Source organism: Vidua macroura, chromosome 3 (assembly GCF_024509145.1).
Source record: "Vidua macroura isolate BioBank_ID:100142 chromosome 3, ASM2450914v1, whole genome shotgun sequence".
Classification (NCBI taxonomy): domain Eukaryota; kingdom Metazoa; phylum Chordata; class Aves; order Passeriformes; family Viduidae; genus Vidua; species Vidua macroura.
Window position 1 is genome coordinate 27,220,097 of NC_071573.1, and position 25,327 is coordinate 27,245,423.

A 25,327-nucleotide genomic window follows, 5' to 3' on the forward strand; every position below is an offset into this window, starting at 1 on the left:
GAACAGTTCTAAGAGGCAAAGTTGGGGTCTGCCCAGGCACCCCTTTTGCACTATTTGCAGCAGCAGCAGCAGCACACAGGGAGGTGAAAGGAAGTGTAGGGAAACCCCTGTGGTTTCTCCCACAAAATCTGTACGTGCACACAAGCAGGCAACATGCACTTAATTCTCCCCCCAAAATGCCTGAAATGTCTCCCTGAAACCAGGGCAGGTTCAGCAAGGACTGAACTCACATGTTCAAGCCACCAACTCAACTTTGTCACCACAATCCTTTCGGTGACAGGGCTGAGGTGCAGCCCCTTACAGATGGCACTACTCCCTTCTCAGATGCCAACAGCCCAGGCTGGAGTGACACCACCCTCACCCTTCTACCCCTCAGTTCACAGTTTACAATCAGAAACAACCAACCCCAGTAATGAACAGCAGATCTGCCTGCTCAGTCAAAGGGCTCACACAGACTCAGACCACATTATTTCTCCCAGTTTCCCCTTCACAGAGGACCTCATCCAGCAGCCTTGTCCAACTTGTCATGCTTTTATTCAACATGTAACATCATAGAGGAAAATTCCTGCAGTCATTTCTAATTTAATTTTTAAAATGGAAACAAAATTAATTTTGCCTGGTTTAACAGCACTTTTCCTAATTGTGCCAGATAAAGAATTTTCCATCTTTTCAAACTGACAGGTTGTGTCAAACACTTGCATGCTCTCTCAAAAGATACTCCCCTCCCTGGCTTGTTGGTTCATTTAGGAAAGAACCACCTACATTTTGGGCTACCATTTGACAGAACACTTTGAAGGAGTTTCTAATACATAGAAAATGCCTATGAGCAGCATCTGTCAGCAGAGCAGGAGGGATCTACCTGTATATAGATACTCATAAGCTAGTGAGCACTTCACTGAAAGCAGTAAGAGATATGTGTTACTTTCTGCAACCCATCTGACAACAGGACTACAGTTTCAATCTGTATTTTGCTCTTAACAGAGAGAAGATTCTAGAGACGATCTCGTATTGCCGTCATTTACAAAGGCCTGCATTTAGAAGAGCAAGAAATGCAGATTTTTATTTCTTTAAGATGTAGCATTCCTTCAAGTTGGTAAAAAACACTTTGCACTGGGCAAACTATTTAAACAGGTATTCCAACCAATGCCTTCATTCTCACCCTCCAAAGATGCCCTACCTGATAACTGTGGGTACAATTGTACAACTGATACCACCAACAGCTTGGCTAGATCATGTCTCCAGGTTTCCTCTACAGCCAGTATAAAAAAGGAGAAAACAAACAAACAAAAAAATACAAGGAAATATTTCTTAGAAGAGGGTGTAACCAGAGCACTGAAATTCAGTTTCTGCTGAGCTGACCTAAAGAAAAGACCCTTTGTCTCTACTGATTGCAAGGAAAAGTCAGCTGTCTAAGGAAATTAGCTGATCCAATCAGAAGAATAAACTTAGGACAACTTAGAGCATTCCACTATTGATACTTCTGTCTTTTGAAATAAACTGCAGCAGCAGTACATTCAGTTAAGCCTTTTTTACAGCTATCTATTATCAGTGTATTAGGGACATCATCTCGTTTGTAGAGGGGCTCCAGCATGTTGCTAATGAAGAAAAGGTTACAGGAAAGCAGGCTGTGATGAGGCAGATGCAAGTGGTACAAAACACAGAGGAAGGAAAACTCTGCCAGGCAAACATCAAAGATCCAATACTTTCCTGCTGTTATGCTTACAGATGAACCACAAGAGAGCCACCTCTGGAATTGTATTTAACACTAAAACACACCAAACCCACCCACCCACCCACCCAGCTGGGTGCCCCCAAACACACAGAGCTGCCCTCCCACAGCAAACCACCTCAAGAAGCGCCTTCATCGGTGAACGGAACGTACCGAAGCGCTCCGTGTGCTACGAGGCCAGCGCGGCAGCAAACGCCGCGGCACGCAGCAAGTGCCCTGGCTGCACCATGGAGCCCTTCCCACTGGACAGCATCGTGAGGAAAAAATTTTATGAGGATCTCAGCAGCCCTTAAAGCTGCTGTCATGTCTGGAAAAAAAAAAAAATCCTAACGCACAGTACCACTGCCACAAAAAAGGGATTGAGCTTGCTCTTATATAAGTATGTATATTATTTAACACTCAAAACCGACAGTTCCATCACATCTATGCAGAACCAGACGTGGTGAAGAGCTGAGAGTGGAAAAAAAACAAAGCAATTTCTACTCTATTGTATCTATCCATTTTGTTTGTTTGTCTCAGGGCAAGTCAAGGACCCTCAACACAGTGCAGAACAAGGACTACTATCTGTTTTCTTTTTCTTCCTTTGCTGTCGCACAGGGTGACTGATGCAAGTAGGTGCAAGTATAATTCACACAGTATTTGCATCTATTAGCTATTATCTCCTAGGACATTATCTTTTGGATCTGGGAAAAAGTGATTACAAAACACGTTAAAGGAGATAAACAAATGCACACCATAATCTTGAGGCGAGCAATTGTTTCTGCTTTTGCGGTCACCTGGACAAGTTTTGCTCTTCCTTAGATTAAACAAACACACGCCACCAAGATGCAAGAGTTGCTTCTGAGGTAGATGTGAAAGAGAAGGCCTAGGTGACAAAAATAACTTTCAAATAGATGTTAGTATATTCACATTGCAAAGAACATAAAAGGAGGCAGGAAGCAGGGGAGGGAAGTGTCTCTCTCATATCATATTTAAGTGACAGTACAAGTAGCAGTGACTTTTTTTCCCTGAAATGCTCACAGATATGGGACCATTGCATAATCTTCAATAATCTTGTAAATTCTATTCACATCTTTTCTGTACATTACAGGAATTCACAGAATTAAGAGCAAAAATCATGATTTTCTTTCCCTGACTGATCATTCAAAAGAAACAGTTGCAAAATGGAGCAAGTTTTCCTGTTAAAACAGCTTCGTCCTACTTTATGGACTAGTTATTCCTAACTCTAAGCACCTCCCCTCACACAGAATATTATGTAGTGCTAAGAAGCTCCTCCAGTCACCAGCCATGTTTTGCACAGTAGGTATAAACAAGCTGGTTTATTGCAAACAGAAATCCAATAATGTGCAGAGGAGTTCTAGAGCTGCCTCATGGAAGCAGGTATGCTTGTGTATCCCAAGCTTAAACTCACCTGGGTAAATAGCACTGGGAAAGGACACCCAAAAGAAGGGAGAAGAGGAACAACTTGGTGTAGAACTGGAAGAAAGAGGGTGAACGAAATGAATGCATACATTTTTGAAATTTTGCCCTGGTAAAATCTTGGAGGAAGAAGAATTTCAAATGACATTTCTGCCCATACAGGGATAAAAATCTCTAGAGATGCAATATGAAAAGTTATTTAAAACAAGAACAAATTTAATTTGATAGTCAGCCTTTCAGTCAACCTATTTTCTGCACTCCAGTGAGGGCAACAGGGGAAAAATATTTAAATCTTATGAAGTAATATGGAGAAAGGCATTTTTCATTTCAGAATGTATTATAATTAAAACCACATAGAAAATATCCTTCAAGGTTACCAACCCTCAGTGGCATCTTAGATGGTCTGCATGACAACTATGTATCCAATAAGCAAGTAATTCAGTGTCAACAATATAAAGACAAAAGCAAGTCAGATTCAATTTTACTTGAAGATATGGCTTTCTAAAATGCCACAGAGAAAAGAAAGGCATTCCTGCAGTGAAGAGACAGTTGGGGCTTTGCATGGCATACTTCAAGAGCAGCAACATATAGCCTGTGTTATATCAAAAACCTTGAACCTTTTCCAAAACATCCTTGTTCTCTGACTTTTCTTCTACCTGATGTCTTTCCTAGTTTTTCATTACATTTCTGATGGTTCTTCACAGTTTCACAACACCATCCCAGAGGACTTTTTAAAAATAAACTCAGAATTAGAATCAACATACTCCTTAGTCCATGTCCAGGCCCCTTTGCTATTTTTCATATCAGTACTGCCTTACCCCAAGCAGTCCCTGCAGCAGAAGCAACCTGTGCTCTCCACCCAGCTGCATTACTCAGTTTGTATTCCTGTAAATATCCAGCTCAAAAGAAATAATGATTTCCATTTGAATTTAACTTCCTCTGAAATGCCTGATGTGTCCTTCACAATCAGTTTTCTTTACCAGCTCAACAGTATTCTACTATAACCTATTGTGCAAGTTTCTGAACCTAACTTTAAGAAACCTAAGAGGCCATGAAATGCACCAATCACATTGATGTGTTTTCCTGATTCAAATTATAGACAGGAACAAAATGCCTAGAAATGCCTTAGTTCACTATCCTGCAGAGTTTGGAAGAAACTTCCTTGCAATTTTGTAGAAAAGCACACTGCAACTTTTCCGCACAACGAGTTAGTAATTTAGAAATAACATGCACTGGAAAAGTATTTTTGAACACATAAGTAAGTACACGGTAAAAGCATGATACTTCCATTATTTCTGAAATGAAATTCAGCATCAGACAGTTTCAAGTCAGATCAGATCACTGTGTCTCCTCCACAATTTTACCCCCTTACATCACAGGCTTCCACGGCGGAGCTCGCGGTGCTGTTTGGGTGTACAGATGTGTGTGTGCGTCCCTGCACATCTGTGTAGCATCATTTTCAAAGTCTCTCTGAGGAGGCATATTTACTTTTTCCTCAGGGGAAAGCCATGGACTGGAAAGAATAAGCTCTTGCAGTATTAAGTTATTTAATACTTCAATGGTGTAACAGATTAAAAAAACCAAACATAAACTGAAACTTACACAAAGAGCTTTTCTTGCAGTGGTTTTAAGGCAGAACCAAAATTCATTTACGTCAATGAAGCCCTGAAAGTGAAATCTACATAACTGGGTCAGAAACTGTGTCCTGGGGAGAAGAGCTGTTATTCCTTAACTCCTGAGCTTCAGAAAAACTTTAGGAAAGTTTCTTCGTAATGTTTCCTTCAACAGATGTCAAATCAGCCTCAGATATTGCCATCTTACCCTAACCCAAACAGAACAGGCAAAGGGGAACCAAACCCCTGCTCACAACCACAGATGCTGGGAGATCAGTGATGTGAGTTACAAAGGCTCCCCACCACTTGCCTTTGTAGTGTCTACTTGAAAATGATAAACTGGCATTACTGGGTAAACTTAGTTCTAGTCAAAGCCTGGCAAACTCCACGTGACAGGCAGGACAGAAACACACATTAGCAAGCCAGGGCAAAACAGCATCTATGTTAAACATCACAAGGATTGAGGTCTCTACCTTGACAGCAGAGTAACAGCACTCAGTGGGCTGGTGGCAAGATGGAAGAAGTGTGACATTTCTTGAGGGTTCCAATATTTTTGTAAGACATTTAAAACACAGAGAGATGTCATGGCTTTGAGTGATATGTATGGAACAAGGCAGGAGAGGAAAAGCTGAGGGACTTGGTACAAAAATCAAATAGCACTCTCCCTGCCCCAACACCCAAAAAACCCCAACCACAGTTTTCCTTCAGATAGAAAAAAATGAAGCAGGACAACTTCAAACTATTTCAAGTGACAGTAAGACAGAAAGAGTTCTCTGCATTCAAAACAAAATGAGCCTATGCAAAGATTTAGGATGTAACAAAAAACGAGGCGAACAAAGGCTGGAGCAAGAGTGTCCTGAAGGTGGAAGAGCTATAGACTTGGTGCACACAGCGCTAATATTTCTGACAAAATACAATTTTCCAAGCCTAGTTTCTCCAACAGATAAACACTTCCATACTTTTCCCTTTGCTGTTAATGAGTACTTTTGGCTTGTTAACCTAAGTATGGCTTCAAAGAGGCTGGGAATTGCATTTGAAACAGTATTTGAAAAAATCCTTTTACGCTACTAAGAAAATTTAGGTTTATTAGGGAGAGCATGCATGTAGATTTGAAAGCAGCAGAGAGACACGGAAAATGCATGAGAACAAAACAAACAGCTTTCCAAAGAAAGGGTCAAGGGAGGGATGCCCTCAGCTCTGTACCAGGATAGCTGTGTATCATATACTCTTAAATGAACTGAAAAACAGGAAGGCAACACCTTCTCTCCCTTCCCCACCAAAAATCTGAACAGCTAAAATCCCACAGATGACAAAATGTACAGTTGTTCAAAACCAGAGAACGCCGGAAAGAATTCCAGATGAACCATGCAAGGCCAGACCAAGGGACAAATTAAATCCACTGCAGATCAATAAAAAGCAAAGTGCATTTAAATGAAAAATATGAAGCGCTCAAAACTGATTGTTGGGTTTAACAGTTCTGGAGTAACTCAATATTTGAATCAAGTGTTTAGCAAATAAAGGAAACACACTGCTAGATATACAAGGATACAACTTAGAAATATTATTTTTTTTCCATTTTCAAGACTAAAGCATTCACATGATTATCTAAAGGATAAGACATACAAGACTGTTGTGCCACAGCATAAATCAGAAGCGTATTCTTCATCAGAGTGCTGTGTTCAGCTCTTATCATCTGATCTCTTCTTGAGATAGCAGATGTAGTAAAAGCCTCAGAAAATGGGGACAAGAATAATTTGGAACAAAGACAGAGAAGGAAATGGAGAAGCTTGAAGCAACCACACTAATGGAAGATGGATAAACTATTGAGGATGTAAAAAAAGGAATTTTGGTAAAGACAACAGTGCTCCTATGCGCTCTTGTCATGCAGAAGCAAAGGCATTTTTTGAACAGCAATACATTTAGAGCTGCAAAAAGGAAATGTGTGTTTTTTTAGTTGGTTTGGTTCTGTGGCAGTGCTCTGTTGATCTAGTTTTATTTTGTTTACATTCAGCATTCAATTCAATTATATTCAACAATATTTTGCCACAAGCTACTACAAAGATCTCCGAAAAATTCAGAGAAAGACTAGAATTTTATGAAAACTACTAATCTACTTCAGCTAGGGAAAATATCAGAAACACCAATCTGTCCTCTATATTTGTAGGAATTAAGATTTTTATGGTACAGGATGAAACTGATATAAATTACAGAATTTCCCCTTTGGACCTGGAACATGACCACTTATCCTAGAACAAGGGATATGTTAAGAGTGTTGGATACGGCCCTGGCAAACAGCAGGCAAAGGACATGCACACAGGTTGCAGAACTGGTCTATTAAGACACCTGATCCTCTGCAGAGTGGTATGTCCACACAGTAAGGCAGAGGAATCTGGGAGCAGGAGAACATGTAAAGCTTTGCCACAAGGCTTTCATCCCAGGAATGCTACATGCAGGGTACTCGTATGCTCTGCTCAGAAGTGGCCCTTGCAACGTTTGGAACAAGAAACTGCACTGATTTCTCACCACAGAGGGCTGACACACCGAAGAAGGTGCTGGGTTGCATCAGGACAGTGCCATAACCATGGTCTGGCACAAACTACGTCCTTCAGACCCCATCCCTCGGCAGTGTTCAGGGAAGTGCTTGTACGCAAGGTATTTACAACAGGAGCAAGGTATGTTTGTCCATAGTACTACAGTGTACACTCCTCACCAACTTATTCCTGAGTGTACGAGCCCTGTGCTATGCATGACAGCATGAGATTTTTTTTTTTTTTTTTTTTTACATCTAGAAACCACCCCAGAACTAGGTTAGCCTGGCAGGCTTGCAGCACTTCATTTACATATGAGTCAATCCTTCTGCAATACAAACATTAGTGATGCATTCCCCACTGTCCTTCTATTTATATTCACTATTTCACCTGCAGGCATCCCGAGTTAATTAAACAAATCAATCCCATTGAGATAATTATGTCTCAAGCAAATTAACACAATTAGCCTTATAAAAAGAAAATCTAAGCACTACTATATTTCTTCATATAAATCATGCGCTTGTTCCTCCAACTCTAGGTTTGTGGCTATCTAGGAATCTGCATTAAAATGAAAAGTATGACACACCGAACTGGCTGATGTGTGACTGTTACAGCCAACAGCCGCTCTGTTTGCATCATTCACATCTCTGAAATCCGAGATGCCCATCAGAAATAATTGCTCTTTAAAAAGAAAAAAGTAAGGAAGGATCCCACTGCAGTGGACACTTCACAGCTTTGAGACAGCCTCTGCTCCAAAACAGTACATTACCTTGACATTTACAACCAGGGTGAGATAGGCAGTGAGCTGGTTAATTGGATATACCAGGGGTTTGAGGCATTCTTAATTCTTTCTCCTCTGGTCAGGTTTACAGAATCCCCTCTGGAACAAAGCTGAAGTTCTACAAATGACATCTTGGTACCCATACTTTTTCAGAGATCTGTGCCTCCAGCCCTAAAGTGCAAAAAAACTGCCATGGCAGTTGAACAGACACCATCATTTTTGGCCACCTGCTGTGTTTTCAGGGAATTTTTTTCCTGAGGCAATCTCAGAGTAATCCAGCACACCTCAGCCTCCCCAGTCACAGCCTATCCTTGGTATCCAAGACTTCGACCACCTTGCAGCAGTGTGGCCAAGGCAGGGGCTGGTGTCCTTCACTACCACTCCTGGTGACAGAAGAGGCCACAACTTTTGGCTGAAAGCTGGAGATTTCTCCAAGATAATGCAGGAACACTGAGCAAGAACTACTCTGTCAGAGCCTGCAAGGAAAAGCGATGAGAAGTGATCAGCAACCTACAACTAAAAATGGAAAACTTAAGAAGTTAGTGTGTAAAACCACAACCTTGTGAGCTGAAGCACCTAACCAAGGCCACTCTTTCAAGAGGCGGTAAAACATCCTCACAGCACATTCGCCATGCTCTGGACCAAGGCCTGGGATGGTTTTGCTGCCTCTTTCCGCGTGAGCCTGCAAGCAGTGAGGCTTGCTTGAATGCAGGAGACTCCATTTTCCAGCTGCTGAGAAGCTGCTGAGCAGAGGCAGGTGAGGGTGTGCGTGAGCATGCAGGAGAGGCAGAAAGCAAGATGCTAACAGAGCTCCCCAGTGGTAACAGTGCTCTCCTGTGTCCCTGCAGATGATTCAGGGAGGCCCAGCCACTCCTCCCCTGTGTCTCCCGCTGGCTGCTAAGCAACTGCAGCAGCGCACGGGGCCAGGTAGGCACCCAGCGATAACTTCTCGTTTTGAGCGAGTTCAAAAGGCTTACAACAGTACATTAGCTACAAAACTGGTCACTGGTACTGAGTTCCTGAGGGTCATTATGGGGCAGAGAGAAGAAAGGGAAGAGAAGTGATGGGGGGATGAGGAGAGGACAACAGGGGACCAGGCTCACACCAAGGGAGGGTATGCAGAAGATAATTTAATGGAAGACTCCCCATCCTTTCTGGAAGTTGAAAATACCGTATTCCTTTATTTTCTTTAGTATCCCAAATCTAAAGCATTTTTCCCTCTTGGCACACTTCTCATCCATGTGGCACTGTAACCAACAAATCACACTGGCTCAGCAGATGTGGGTAAGATGGTAATGGAGCTGCTCCATTTGCAGTCACTCCAAACACACTTCCACATCATGTTGACCATAGGCAGACATCTTCCCACCTGGCCCAGGGATCTCCACATCTGCCCTGCAGAGGTCCCAGCCTTGACCCCAGGCAGCTGCACCTTCACTGAGATAGTTCAAAATTACTGTGCACCCCACAAAAAAACAGGTTACTGAAATCGGCTGCTGACAAACTGGCCTTTCCCTTGTGGAAAATTATTTTTCCAACTGGGATCTTTTCACTGGCTTGGTTCACCAGAGAGCTGCACAAGTCAGTTGGTCAGCACAGGTAATGCCAACCCCTTCAGCCACCCACTGATGATGAATCTCAAGTCCCCCAGTGTGGCAGCACAGAAAAGCAAGGGAAAATTTTATCCCCCAAGTCACATATTGGGCCACAACAGGTATTCATCCCACATTTCTCGTTTCACCATTCAGAACTGTACACTGTACTTAGCATTTTCATTATCCCCACAGACTAACGGCATTACAAGAAACTAGTTCTTATTAATTAAAAAAATAATATTTTTTAAAAAATGACTACTGTCTTACAGAATACATTCTCTTCAGGAACGTTATTTATGAGGTACATAAGTCTTTCACTAACTTCATTTTACAGAACACAAATATCAGACTGTTTATTTATAAAGGTACCTACTAAATATAAAGTGAACTTAACACCATATCAACTCACAAGAAGCAGTACAAACTTCTACATATATATCCATTCACATATCATTTAGGAGTCAGAACAGATAACATATAGCAGGAATACAAAGATACTTTATTACAGGACAGCCTGGGAAAAGGGATAGATATCTTATCATAAAGTATATTTAGAAAACTAGTTCCAAGACACAGGATCCACAGACACAGATGTCCTGTCATAAAGAATTCATTATTTACAAATATACTACAGAACCCTCCATTTGCAATGAAGTACCATAAATAATTCACACCTAATACGTGTCAGAAGTGAAGGCAGCGGCATTTTCTCCACCATCCTCAGGGAACTTCCCCTATTCAGTGAAACAGAGCTCTGCTGTAACATCACAAATGCAATGAGAACATTGGATTGCCATTAAAACACAAAACTTCATTCCCCATCAAAGGCTTCCCCACCAACACAATATAGGATATATTAATATATCTCCAGATAGAGTCTTCTACACAATGGCTACTGTGGGGACAAGATGTGCAATTCCTTCGCTTTTAAATTCCATGTATGAATTTTATTTTCACCCCTGTGAATAATATGGAACTGCCACCTTGGGTCCATTGCCCAGGTGCTGCAGTGTTGCACATCTCTGCCTCCAACCTGTGTCCCCCACTCCAACCTAAAGAGGCACATCCAGAGGCAGGCAGGCAACTCAATTAGTGTTGATCTCCCTCTCCCTGTGGAACACATGGCAACACATGTGTTGCCAGAAAAAAAAAAAGTGTGCCAGAAGTTTGAAACAGAGATGGAAACCTCTCTCTATGAGAAATTAGATTAACACAGATTTTATTTTATATGGATGAACAAAGAGTCACCAGGAAAAGAAAAACAATCTGTTGTTACTGATACGGAGTGCATCTGGAAAACCAACCTAATGATGGAAGCTCCCTCCTGGGCAAATTTCCCTACTTCCCAGAAGATGAAACAAAAATTGAATAAAAGCCTTGATCGTGAGTTCATTGTCCCCTCTGTTCTGCTTGCCCCATTCTTTTCTCCAGCAGGATACTTGCACCCATGCAAAACTTGACTTATCTGACTCCTTTAATGTTCCTCAAAGAAACAAACCAAAAAACCCCACACCTTCAACTATTAAATAAAAAAAACCCAAAGCCCTCAAAATTCCCTGATATCTAGCTACAGAAGCCACTCTCCATCATGGATGGGTGGGCAGGACTTAAATTCTCTTTTCTCCCTTCTGAGTCACAAATCAAAACCCAGCAGATTTGCCAAAGAGAGGAAAGAAACAACAAACCAAGAAAACCTTACCAGCCTCCTAGAGATGATACTCAGGAGATCAGAAATACTGTATCTCCCAATCAGGAGATTGGGCTGGTACAGTATTGCACAGCATCACCTCCCGCAGATGTGGAAAACAGAAGAGACCATTGCAATCACCAGTCTGACCTTCTACCCAAGGTGTGCCACAGACCTGCATGCAGATACATGGCTTGCTATAAACATACACACAGCAATACCCTCCCTTGCTAAAAACACATAGTCTAATTCCCAGGCAAGTGATCAGGACTCCGTCACGTCCAAAGGGAGCTGTTTTAACGCACAATTTATTCTGTTTAATAATTTGTGCGTTACAAGTACCCAGATTCTTCTGGTTTCAACTTTCAGCTATTCAATCTCATTACACCTCCTCCTACTAAATTGAAGAGTTTTGTACTTTTTTCTTCTATAGATATTTGCAAACTACAACTCATCCACTTCACTTGACGCAAGCATGCAGAGCTTTTTATTTAGAAAAGTCTAACAGTAAAACAGGTTTTCCAACTGTAATCAATCTCTCAGCTTTCTGTAGGCACATAAGAATTGGACTCTGTATTCCAGTAATGATCCTGTGCCATCACACACTGGTAAAACATTATATGCTCCTAGAAGACACGCTTGGCTTTTGCATCCAAGAAACATCCAGTCTTTCAGCAGTGCTGCAAGGCCTCTGTGTTTTGTTAGCTTCTTCCCATCACCCCAGCTCCCTTCCAATGTAAACTCTCTCCTGAATGTAGCAAGCCCTACCCTCTGCATAACGTACAGAGTCGGACTAGCCTGTGCTAACATTCAGACTATTCAAATAAGCCCACCCCAAAAGGAAATTAACTCCCTGTGTGACAGAGGACATATATGTCATATCCCTGATTTTTGATGGCGTTTTCAAATTTAGAAAGAAATAGCTTTGCTCAATATAATTACCAGTGACCTTGAAATATAACTACCTCAGTTCTACCAAATAAAGGCTGTTACTTCTCCCTTTCCTTTCCAAGTAATCACATTGCCTCATCATCTGTTCATACTCACTACATTAATTCTCTATTTTCTGCATATATGTGGTGTCATGGTTGGACACTGGCACAATGCCAGCGTCCAACGTGGGGCATACTTAAATGTGATGGAAGTCCCAGCATCAAGTCTGTTCTTCTCTGCAGAAAAGCACTGAACAGCACTGAGTGCATATTTGATGTCCTCTCAAGCAACAGTACACAACAGTTCAGCATATTGTTGTGTGCTGGTCCATTCTGGGCATTGGATGCAGCATTTTTAGATGTGACTTCCACTTTCCCCCTACAGAAAAACTTAACGAGTTAAAACATATCCTGGTTAAGTCAGTGCAGGATTGCAGTTTGTTGTTTTGTTGTTGTTTTGCTGTTTGGTTGGGTTTTTTCTTTATGTAGTATCTAATAAAGCATCAGCAACATTAACATTAGGGTTATTGGTTTACTTAATATTATGATGTTCCATTAGACAAGGGATAATACAATTGTAGGCTGAAAATTAACCATGGAAACATGTTGATATAGTTATATGAAGTCATGAAACTTTTTCAAATGCAGAAGCATTGCTTCTACAATACAGTTTAAACAAGTTAACTTATTTCAACTGTATATGCCTAATAAACTTTTGCTCTACACTGTCATATCAGATACTCATTCTTCCAGAACAAAAATATTTGTTTTGGTTTTTTAAATACAATAAAACATTTAATGACTTAAAAAAAAAAAAACCAAAACCCTGTGGTTGAACTTGAGTCAGAACATAGTGCTGCTTCTGCTTTCAGCCCAAAAAAGAGAATTCCTATCATCATTATTAAATAGTAGTCATATTTATAGACAAAAGTAGCAATTCAGTTGTACTCTTTCGCTTTTTTAGAGTGAGAGCACTTTATCTTTTAGACAAATGGCACCAGCATTGCAGTGGTGGAAAAGCAGCATGAAGGGGAGCATGGGCAAAAGAATCTGAGCCCATCATCACAGCAGAGCCAGAGGTGGTGAGTCAGCTGATGTTACAGCATGTATGAGAGGATTCCCTTTAAAAGAAGGATCTAGACTGAAGTGCTCAGTGCTGTTTTTCCTGTATGGATTTATTCCCAGAACAGGAATACAACAGGAACACCTAAAGGTGTTCTCCCGGGCTAAACTTTAATAGGGCTTTAACTTTTTAACAAAGGTCAAAGAAATTTCAGCACAACTCTTCAGGTTAGTGTTGCCTAAGTAAAACATATGCAAACCTTTGTTGAACCCTAGCCCAAAAGCAGAATTAATTACCAGAATTAATTGCTAGCCACAAAGCCTTCCCTAGGATATTAGAACGTATCTACAACAGCTCATTTAAAAATGAAATGTTTCATTTGCCATACCTAAAAAAGCATGGCCAACTTGTCCATCATGAGAACACACTCTGACCATCATGAAGTTGTTCCTAAATACTCAAGCTGAGGACTCACTTCTCTGAATAAGTGGGTTTGGGGTTTTTTTTAATATTTTGGCCTCCATCACAAAGTTAAAGCTATTTCCTAATTTCTGAGCATGCTAGTATCCAAGCAAGGGAGAGGCAGAACTTTCACTTCTCACCTGCTCACAGAAAGGTCACGCCTTACTGTTAACAACTCAACTGAAATACATCAAGAGGCTCCAGCCATCTGAGACAATGGGAATCTTTCCCATTCTCTGTGAGTTGGTTTCAAGCAAACCATTTTTGTAAGCCCACATCAAGCCTGTGGCAGAGGAGAACTGGAGCTTGGGCAGAGACACTCTGAAGCTGGAGACAGGGTTGCAATGATCCCCCCACTATGAAGAGTCCCTTCATCTCAGTGACACCAAGCAGCATGGATAAAGGCATCGCTGTACTTCTGGAAGAAATTCTTTCCTGTGAAGATGCTGAGGCACTGGCACCAGCTGCCCAAAGAAGCTGTGGATGCCCCATCCCTGGAAGTGTTCAAGGCCAGGATGGATGGAGCTCTGAGCAGCCTGGTCTAGTGGGAGGTGTCCATGCCCATGGCAGGGGGGTTGGAACAAGATGATCCCTAAGGTCCAACCACAAACATTCTGTGATTCGATGAAAGCACAATCATTCTGTGGACATGCAAGTTAAAATGCCGCCAGTTGTTATTCTGCAGGCAAGGCTGCACATCGGCCTTTATTTCAAACACCAAAGTAGCCTGAAAAGACTACTTCTTGCAACTTCATATTTCTATCATAGGCTCCAGCCAGTCACTTTTCTTTTGTGGCTGCATGTATTTCCTATTTAAGGAAAGGACTACAGCAGTTCCTGGTTTGCCACATCTTCAAAGAGAGAGTTTGCGCAGCAGCTTCCTCTGCCCCGCATTACTCTGCACTGGTGAACACCCTCTTCCCTCTCAACCTGCTCAGAAATATGCTCAGCCACCTACAAAGCCAATTGGCAGACACAAGGTAACAAAATGAAGGATTTCCAAACCACATCCATGATGACAGCCCAAAGGACTTTTTGCTCCAAACCTAGCTTTCAATCCTCCCGTCTCCATCTGCACTTTCTATCTCTTTCAAAATAATGAGCAAACATTTCTCCAGCTTCACAAATCTGGCACATTTCACTTTTCTTGTCATTTAAGAGATACTATTAATACCAAATAGTTTGTGTGTAAGAACACTGTGCACTTTTGTAAAGCTTTATTCAAAGCATCCTGTGATCTTCCACTGAAAGCAGTAATTTAGTACTTTCACAGTACTTCTGAGGCTTGTATTATAAATTGTCTCACACAGGTGGAAACTCTGAGGCTAAAGGGTTGTTGGACTAACCACCAGAAATCCTCATGTCCTGTGTCCCCAAAATCTGTATTTCAGCATTTCTGGCCAACTCTTGCTCCAATGCTTCCTGCCCTGCATCCAACTTCAGATGTCATAGTCCCTTTCTTTCTCTACTGCCACGCCTATGGAGGTGTCTGGCAGAGCTTCCCAGACATTTTCTTCCCTCAAAGATTTCCTGAAATTAAGTAATTAAATGATTAAGGAAAAAGTTCATCACCTGCTTAGAAAACTATTTATACAAACCACAGTCCCACTTACAGCAATCTGTATGGTTGTGTTTCTATGTCCCAGCCACACCACCTGAACATGAAAAGCTCATGTTAACCCCTTCCAAATTAAAAGAATACTCTCAGGACCTGGTCTTTAAAAATTATTTCCCTGGATCAGCAAGAGACTGATAGTAAATACCACGTAAGTCTCAATTTGTTTTAAACAGGAGAAAAGTAACATAGAATGCCTATCTCTCACCTTCAACTATTCTTCAGGTGCTATTCCACAATTAAATAAAAGCGTACTTCTTTAATAAGAAAAAAATATACATATATATGAAAGAGGACAAGCAATCAAAAAAAGAATAACACTTTAATATTACATCAACAGCTAAAAACATAAGGAAATAATTTAAAATTTACTCAGTAGAGACACCAAAACCATGCATGGAAAAAAGGCAGCCTATGCAAATGTGAATTTGTCTTGCATGACAAACAGCACAGGATCTCCCAACTGTATGTGACTCACTAGTGCCTAAGGAATATTGCTTGCTTTGATTCTTGCACCAGGATTCATCAACATCTGGCCATACAGTCATCTTTCTTGTTTCAATAAAAGCACTTTAATAATGTAAGAGAATACCTTGTATTAACCACTATCACCTATGGTTTTGCTGAACAGTGGCCATTGCTACTTTCACTGAAACCTCATGTAATACCAGGTCTCACCAGAAACCAATGTCAGAACTTCATTATCCTCCAGATAATCCTTAACTACTGATCCTCCTGAAGGCTACATTAAACAAGAGTTTTCACCTCCTTTTGTGTCTTAAGTAATCAGATCTACAAAGAACTCAAGACTCACTCTTCATCAGGGTTATTCAGCACATGCCATCTTATTCCTTTCATTCCCTCACACCACATCTGAAAACTGGAGAAGCAAGAACACGCCCTCATCTGGCTCTGACCCTCAAACCAGAGCTGAGGAACAACAGCTGCTCCCTTGAGTCAGTGACACATGGAGCACACATTTAACAATTGCTAGAGATCATGCAGACATCCCTGGAGAGTTCTCCAACAATCTCTTGGTAGAAATGCCAAGTTTTCTAGGCAGCAAGGGCCATCCAAAAGATCATAAAAGGAAAAAGTTACACAGCAAGCTGCACAGGTATATCCCAGGCATGTTTTTCAATCAGTGAAAGATGGTTGGATATCCTTCTGGTATGGTGTCAAAAAGCTCTACTTCCTCTGAGCTTTGTTAGTGGGATTGATGGTGTAACCAATTCAACTTCAGAGAATACTTCTAATGAAGACTTGATCACCTACTTCTCTTAAGGTTACTAAAGGGGATGATATTTTAAGCTGCAATTCAGGAGAAGAAAGCAGAGATAAAAAGGACAGAGATAATTTGTTCTTCCAAGTTGTCTACTCAAGAAATGCAGAGGAAGTTTATGTGGTACACAGTCAGGACTACCCGTTTCCCTGTCTTTTAACAGCACAGACAGGTAAGGGCCAGAATCTGCACACTTCCCCTTTGTAGAAGAAATAGCATGCCATCATTAGAGTAACACCTAGCGATGCACAAGATCTAAGTGACAATACTAGTATGTCTTAGACGTAAAATTCATCTGAGCCTGTAACAGACAGACCAAACAGAGCATTCCCTGAGCAGCAGAAGATGGCTTTGGTGGGAGGGTACCATCACTCAAATCCCCACAGCCTTCCACACTGCCCCAAGGCAATTGAGTCACTCCACAGTGAGATGCCCAAAATGTGGCTGTGTACAACATCTCTATGGAAGTAAACATCTTGACCTTTTTAATCTCCACGAGGTGTGTTCAAATACTACAGTCACAGGCAACTGTTCAAATAAATCATGAAAGCAGTATACTGTTAAGGCTCACCATATGAAAGCAAAAGGCCAATAAAGTACAAAAGCAACAAGCCTACTTTTCTCCTGATAAAATGGAGGAGGAAAAACAGACCCAATCCTGCTGGCACACATTGCAGTCAAATTCCTTTTGACAATTTATGAACTTTTTTTCTTCCTCCTGTTTAACAAAATTACTTCAGCAGTATAAAAGTTGGCAGCATAGCTATCTCAGAAGAAAGTTGCTCCATTCCTTATTGGTAAGCAGTGCACACACACACACACAACACCCCACACCCACAGGAAATTAAGAACTATTCATTTAGTTTTAGCCAAGTCTCTGTGAGACTGTACCTTTTGACTATTAGCTGATGGTAAACATGCAACTGTCTGGTACTTAATCTCATATGAAAACTAGACCAAAAAACCCTATCAATATTAAATTTAACCTTCAAAAAAGAACACAAATGGTATGAATGCAGTTGTCTGGAAAAATGCTACTTAGCAAAACCAAAACAACTACTCCCCCACATACATGCAATATTTTTTCAAAGAAAGAATTCAAAGCTGCAATTATGTTCACATAAACCTAAACTGCAGAGTACAAGAAGTTCAATGATACAAAATCCTGTGTTATTTGTAATGACACCATGTACCTCCTCTTGTATTTTTTCTTGGAATCTTGGGGGCCTGATGGGATGCTGTCCATTGCCATTACCAAGGATCAGAAGGAAAATATAAAACCAATTCTTGTCATCTGTACAGAACATGAAACCTGGAGCAATGGTAAGCAAAAAACTAGTAAGGTTACTTTATGGTAAAGTACATTTTAAGCTAGGTATAGATTGTCAGAGCAGCAGCTGGTTTTAATACAGCCATAACACAAAATTACAAACTTCTAGGAATTAAAAGAAAAAAAAAAAAAAAAAAACCAAAAAAAAAAAAAAAAAAAAAAAAAAACTCCAAGAGATACCCTTGGGGAACTGCATTTGGGAAGGCAGTAATATTGTAAAAAATGACAGGGGGTTACAGCAGACACCATCTAGACACTAAATTTCCTGCACAAATCTGCAGCTAAGTGAGGAAGCGTAACCTCTGGATGGATAAGAGCATTATTTTGTATAAGACAAGGCAGGGAGAGAGAGTGTTATCTAAAAAACAGTAACAACAAGGGCAACATGCATTTCTCGTCTATTCACTTTGGAAAAGAAAATACCACAAGAACAGTGAAAGATTCAGAGAATACATCTTATATCAAGAGTTTAAACAGTCTGCATATTTGGCTTATCCAAGAGGATAATGGTTATCAGTGACTTACCAACAAAATCGCTAAACGTCTCTACTAAAATTTACTCAGAAGATAAAGAATACATTAGCCAAAGCTAGGCCCCCAAAAGATGCTTCTGGTCAGATGAAATGGTTTTGAAGAATTCAGAATTAATCTTCTACGCCTGACCGTACATAATTACAGTTGATTGATATGACGCGTAGTATGCTCAGAAACTCTTTGACAGTGAACTTGCTAAATGCAGTTTCTCAGAGAACCACTTTCTATCTTATCCAGCTAACTAAAATTTTGTGCAATTCCTTTGGCATTTACATCATTCCCATTTACTGCAGCAGTACTATCCATTCACAAACACAGACCTCTGCATTCAGTTAATTCCAACAAGTATGGCCCTTGGAGCACAACTCTTCAAAAGCACCTGTTGCTCCCTGCACACCATTAGAATATTCAAATCAAAGTTCATTTGTCTTCGAAGTGCTCCAAGGCCTCAGTTCAGAGTACTCAAGGCTGTTGCCAGAGCTCCAGGACAGACAGGAATCTACTGTTCTGCTGCTCTACCTGATGTTAATCGGTGCTGGAGATTCAATTTTTTGTGTGGATAAACGAGTGACAAAGTGATTTCCAAGTATGGAAATGGCAGGTTTGAGAAACAAAGTTTATGATATCCATGTCTCTCTCCACTTTTTAACTGATAGCAACTTGTGTTTAACTATGCATTATACTACATCCAGGTACTGTATTCCATCTCTCCATGGATAAACAAAAACAAGACAGGCCTCCTACTGTCATTTACAGTCAAGAAAGGACATCTCTGTAAGGTAACAGCCGAAGTTATGGACTCAATATAGAAATCACTGAGTGAGAGTTCATGATCTGCTCTAGCAGGACAGGATGAACAGACACCAGATGTTCATTTTGGGGACAGAAGCCTTTGAATGTGCTTCAAAGACTACATTTTCTAAAACTAAAGCCTATTCCTTGGGCTTTATGAAATCCACAAGTCACCAGAGCCCTGGCTACTGTCTGGCCATCAAGCACCCAGTGTGCTTGGCTGCCTGGGCTGCAGACAGGCACCCAGCAGGAGCACTGAGAGCTGCCTGCTCCTTACAGCCCCACCACCCCAATGGGTGGAACAGGGAGAACTCTCAGCCCCTTCAACACATCCTCTCTTCCACCTGGAGCAGGACATTACCACCTGCAGCTGGAGGTCACTCATGAACCCACACAACACATTTTCTGTGGGAGATTAGCAAACTAGCTTTTGGTGTTCTCTGAGCTCTGTCTGGGTAACTTAACTAATACTTTCCTTTAATTTAAATATCTACCAGAGCGCTCTCTGGGTACCTTAACTAATACTTTCCTTTAATTTAAATATTTAAATATCTACGGTTAAGTTAAATTGAATCTCATATGTGAATTTTGCAATTTTTCACTCAGCCACTCCCCCAAATATTATTTTTAGACTTGTGTATTTTAAATATTTTTTAAAAACCAGCAAGTTACTAGCATGTCTGAAGTTGGCAGCCAACTCTGAGCTTGGAAACTGCACAACCTTGACACGGAATGGGTTTTAGAGAAAAAAGCAGAACATTTCTGTATCTCACTACACCAGCAGCAAACCCTTAACCTCATTGCTAGGAGCCTCAACTAAAATTTTCCTTTTAACTCTATCTGGCACCCTGTCTTTAATTTAGGAAAGTTTTGATATGAAGAATGGACAGTCAAGAGGGAGATGCAGAGATAAAGGAAAAGAGGAAGAGAGGGGCCAAGATTCAAAAGACTGGTAGTGGTGGTTGGCACTTTGGTCATCGCCCTGGAGCCAGGCTTAACAAAAGCAGAGAAGGTTTGCCATACCAAGGGTAAGAATACATGGCAGGACTTCGATATCTGAATTAACCATAATTAATCACTTCAACAGTAAGTACCATCCTCTTTTTACTGAAAGGGGAGCTGACTCAAAGACAACCAAGGGAGTTGCCCAAAACCACAACACCAGTCATTAGCAGAGCTGCAGTTGGAAGTTTCTGGCTGGCAGTGCTATTTTCAATCACTGAAATTGGCAGCCAGTCCCAACCGCAGAGCTGGCACCCTGTGTGCTCAGCAGAGGAGGCTCACCTGCTCCCCAGTCCCCGTCTCCCAGCTCCAGTCACACCACCAACACCAAGGAAGGATGAAAGGAGGGTGTGTCCAGCCAGGGTGGTAGGCTCAGAGATGAGCACCAGCACTGATATTCCCATCACCCCACAGTCCTGTCCCAGTGAGTGCCCACCCTGAAGGGACAGGAGCTGCCCTGGCACCCTCCCTGTAACCCAGAGCACCTGGGTCAGGAAAATAACCCTAGGGAGAAGTCTAAGCCAGTGGTTCTGGCCAGGTTTAGTACCCTGCCCTGGCTCACTGGGTGGAGTGAAAGAGAGGCAACAAGCACCCCAGAGATTGCACACCTCAACCACCCCTCCCCTTTGTGCTTTACGTACTCCAAGGGGAACTTCAGATCAGTTCACTCCTCAAGCAGAAGCTGAAATGGCTGTTTCCATCTCATCCCTATAGCTTTAATGTGCATTTCACAGTACTGATTTCAGTTTCTCTTAATTGCTTAATCAAGAGTGCAAAGTTACTTAATATCTTAGAGAGCCAGCCAGCTCACAACAAGGATATTCCAAAGCCAAAGGTAGTCCTTTTTGTAAGGGTAGTTGGAAAAGTATTAAATAGGCGAATTTTCATTCTTAATTTTTACAGAGGCAACACAATTCTTGTAACAAACCGTTTGGGAAACCCAGTGTGACAGAGATGTGGAGGGGGAAGTGAGTATACTACATTTACACTAAAAGCAGAACCACAGAAATCTGCTTTTTGTAGCATAATTAGTCTTAATTCATATATAAAACTACATCTAGGTCTCTGTTATATTAGCTGTACTCCCCTCGTTTCTATATTCTGCCTGATACCTGCTTATACTGAGTTCTCCAGACATTCCTTCCAACTCACTTGATCCTTTGAAGCTGACAGTTATCTACAAATTCAGGCACTGAAGTAATTTATTCTTTTAGAAGTGTTAAGCATTTAAAACTTGCAACATCAGATTGTGCAAATATTCAAATTCTTCTGGAAGAAAAAGAAAAGGAAAAAGCATTTACCTTGATGTCTACATTTATGCATATATTCTCCCCCTACACACTCTTATCTAGAGGCTTTTCCTCATGCATGAGATTTCCCATTTTTCTCCTTGTGCTTTCCAGGTACTTTCCACATATTGTGACATAACAGCTAAATAACACAAGAAAAGAAACTCAAATTACCTGTTACCATTTTATTCAAATTGCCTTTCTTATTGTGAAAGTTTTCCTAAGATGGCTTCTGTAGAGACAAAAGTATTCACTGGCAATGTCAAAGGAAATTATTAAAATTCATCTAGCAGTGATGCAAGAGTTTTGTGCTGACCTGCACTAACACAAGAAGAAACCACAATTTACCAGTTTGGACAGAAGTAATTCCTGGACTATATCTCTATTTGGTCTAATCAAAATCAAGCGTTACTCCTAGTAAACAAGACAAACACACCCAAAATGAAAAAAAAAATCAAAACCCACACAAACACTTCAACGAGTTACTGTGGTTCTGCATGTGTAAAATCGGGGGTTTCACTGCCAAGACTCGTTAGAAAAGAACAACCAGAAAATGTTTGCAAAACAGATTACTATTATGAAAGGCATTAACAGCTATTAATAATAGAATATACATCAACCTACTGCTTTTTAGATAGTCAATATTAATTGGCAACCTAATTTGGAACTGTTAAGAGACCTTGCAGTCACCATTTGTCAGGTCTAAGCTAACAGTGTGAAAATAGGCCTGATAACAGTTACTTCCTTGTCATTTCCTTTCAAAAATGACACAATGCTGTTTCAGCGATCAAAGTAATTTTTATCTCAAAGTGTAACTCAAAAATAGATTAGGCCTTATAGAATGATTTTATATTTATGATCTGAGCTATCGGGCAGACCTCATGAGAAACTGGACTTGCAATTCACAAGGGCTCCGGGCTGCTTGGAAGGAAGCAAGATAAAGGCACAGGGAAATAGGGGGAAGGAAAAGAAAATATTGGGTGAGAGGTCTGGCACCTATCAACATCGCTGCAAGCTTGCTAATTCTCATAATTCCATTACTAGGCTTCAGGAATATCAAAAGAGCTATTATTAATTTTTTTTTATTCTACCCCATCACGTGATCAGGAGAACAGATGCCAAAAGCCAGCCATTACAAGGAAGTGATCATGGCTAGCATTAAGCCAAGATTATTTCTGCAAAGTGTGGACCATCTATTGTTGCTTTAAATGGGATCTAAACCCCTTTAATTGCAATGGCAGCACAAAATGCGGGAGTACATCAGATTGGCTTGTCCTGAAGAAGAAACAGAAGGTAATGGGTCAGGAAATATCCCTGAAAACTAAGCAACCAAGGAAAAACATTGATAGGAGGCACACTCAAGACCTGAGGGCATGCTTGGGGCAGAATCCCGATGCCTGTATGGAAGGATGAAAACCTAAATGAAGAGAGGGAATGCAGAAAGGGAGCAGGAAGAGGTTAAAAAATGAAATAAATGAAGTAACACTGATGACATCTTTAGTAGTTAAGGACAGTTGAAAGAATGAGTGACACCTGGAGCCTTGAGAAGGAACATGATCAGGACACACACTTCTTGCAACACAGGAGGACCAGAAGTGGGACAGTAGCATTTCTCCAGCCCAGGCTGCTGGGGACAGGATAAACAAAGACCTGTTGGAGAAAGGAGAGCAAGATACACCCATTCCTAGCTCAGAATCTTACACTGAGAAGGTATCACACAAAATGAGGACAGAATATTTTCTTTTAGAAGTGAAAGATGACAGCCAGTGGAAAGTGCTACTTCTTCATCACAGAATCTCATTTTAATGCCAGTCCAGTTGCTGGGATCCACCTTACAGTCTGCACATGTCCAGGGCTGGCAATAAAGCAGTGGTGAGAGGAGATGTCATGGGAGTTTGCAGAGCTTGCTAGAAACAGAGCCTCCTCGGTGGCTGTTTTACAAGACAAGGGGAGAGAAACTTACACTGGGAGAGATGATACAACAGCAATCAGCTGCTGTGCTACAGGAGCTGCCCATGCTACAGCACACAGATTAGCCAATATTCACTCCACAGAAGAGAGCAGTACATAAAATTACACAGTGTAATATATGTACACTATATAATACATATAGAATACATGAGAATAATGCCTTCAGGAAACACCAGCAGCTGAATGACTGAATTGTTCTCTCACCAAACTGTCTCATCCCAATTGTTGACGCACACCGAAGTCTCTAGCATTGCTTTGATACTGGACAAACAGACTTCTCAGTGAACTGAATCTGAACAAAGCAGCCTGAACATGAGCACTTCTACCTGTCCCATTCAACAAGAGCACAAACACGCCGGTGACAGTGCCACAGTGGGCACCGCTCGGCCTCCAGCCACAGCAATGCTGCTGGCACGGTGCGAGGGGTGGTACACAGGGGTGCCAGTGTAGTTGGGCTGGAAACTCTAAGAGGTCCTGAAAACAATTTTAATTACCTATTCTTGGAGACTAGAAGGACTGGTTGGGACACGTGCAAGTGAAGCAGCTTGTTTACATAACAAATTAGGTATGTGAGGTGCTTTGTAACAGTGCTGCACAGTGCAAGATCTCTCTCACCTGGAGAGCTGTGTTTTACCAACTACACACATACAAGACCACCTTCGTGTAGAGAGTAAGCCTTTAGATAAAATATTCATAACATGATCCAACAGTGGCATGAAAGAGGGTTTGAATGGACAAAATGTCTAATACTTGCAAAAAAAAAAAAAAAAAAAAATCACAAACAGGCAGCCACCAAGACTTTGATTCTTGAATACACCACACAGTGCCAAGAGTCATTCAAAGTTTTCAGTTCTTGCTTGAGCAGCCACCCTCTAAAAATAAATCCACCCTCCTTGGAAAACAAAACTTATATGAAAAAAGAACAAAAAAAAAATCACTGACAAACCAAAAAAACTCAAGAGTGTCTACAAGAGCTAAATGTCTGAATCCAAGGAAAAAGTCATTTAGTCCTGACCCTTATACAATGGCATCATGCATTTAGCCGTTTCCATGACATTTTCCAACTAAAAGCCAAAAAGAACAATAGGGATTTTTGAGGCCTGTAAATTGTACAGAACTCAGGAAGAAGGAAGAGACAAAAATGAAATAAACAAGTGATAGAGCTGGATAGCTGCAGTGTGGATTGTACATTGAAAGACAGTGACAAGCTAGGTAATACTATTTTTGTGCTTGGCTCTTTGTTGTCTGAATATGATTCTCCCAACACCTAAGAGTTTGACAGACATCTATTCCTCTCTAATAGTGGAAACCTCTGAAGTAGAAACTGTGGGGAAAGAAGTATCCACCTAAATACTACCTTTTAAAAACACTAATAGAAGATTTTAAAAGATCAGCAAACTTGCAGTTTCCTTCAGCACATTAGGGACAGCAAATATTAATTTCAAATTCAAATCTAGAGCATTTCTACTCATTTATAATCTGTTCTAATAAAAAAACCGGTCCAAATTTGAAAATTCTGCAACAAGAAAAACAAGTTTTAAAGTGTAGAACTTAAAACAGCTCAAAGATCTTTTGAACTTTTAAATATCTGGGCTGGGGATGTTGGGGGAAGCAATATCTCAAAACGAAAGAAAAACTTCTCTACATCCTTTGTTACTTGAAAAAAAAAAGCTCTAAAATAATAGCATGACTACCTTGCTAAC

The 25,327-nt window shown here is 40.9% G+C and overlaps 1 protein-coding gene across 4 annotated transcripts in view; it reads right to left on the bottom strand.

Moving 5' to 3' along the window:
• The window catches only part of TRERF1 (transcriptional regulating factor 1), a 99,872-nt gene that overhangs the window by 45,782 nt on the left and 28,763 nt on the right, over positions 1-25,327 (bottom strand). The window lies entirely within an intron of this gene.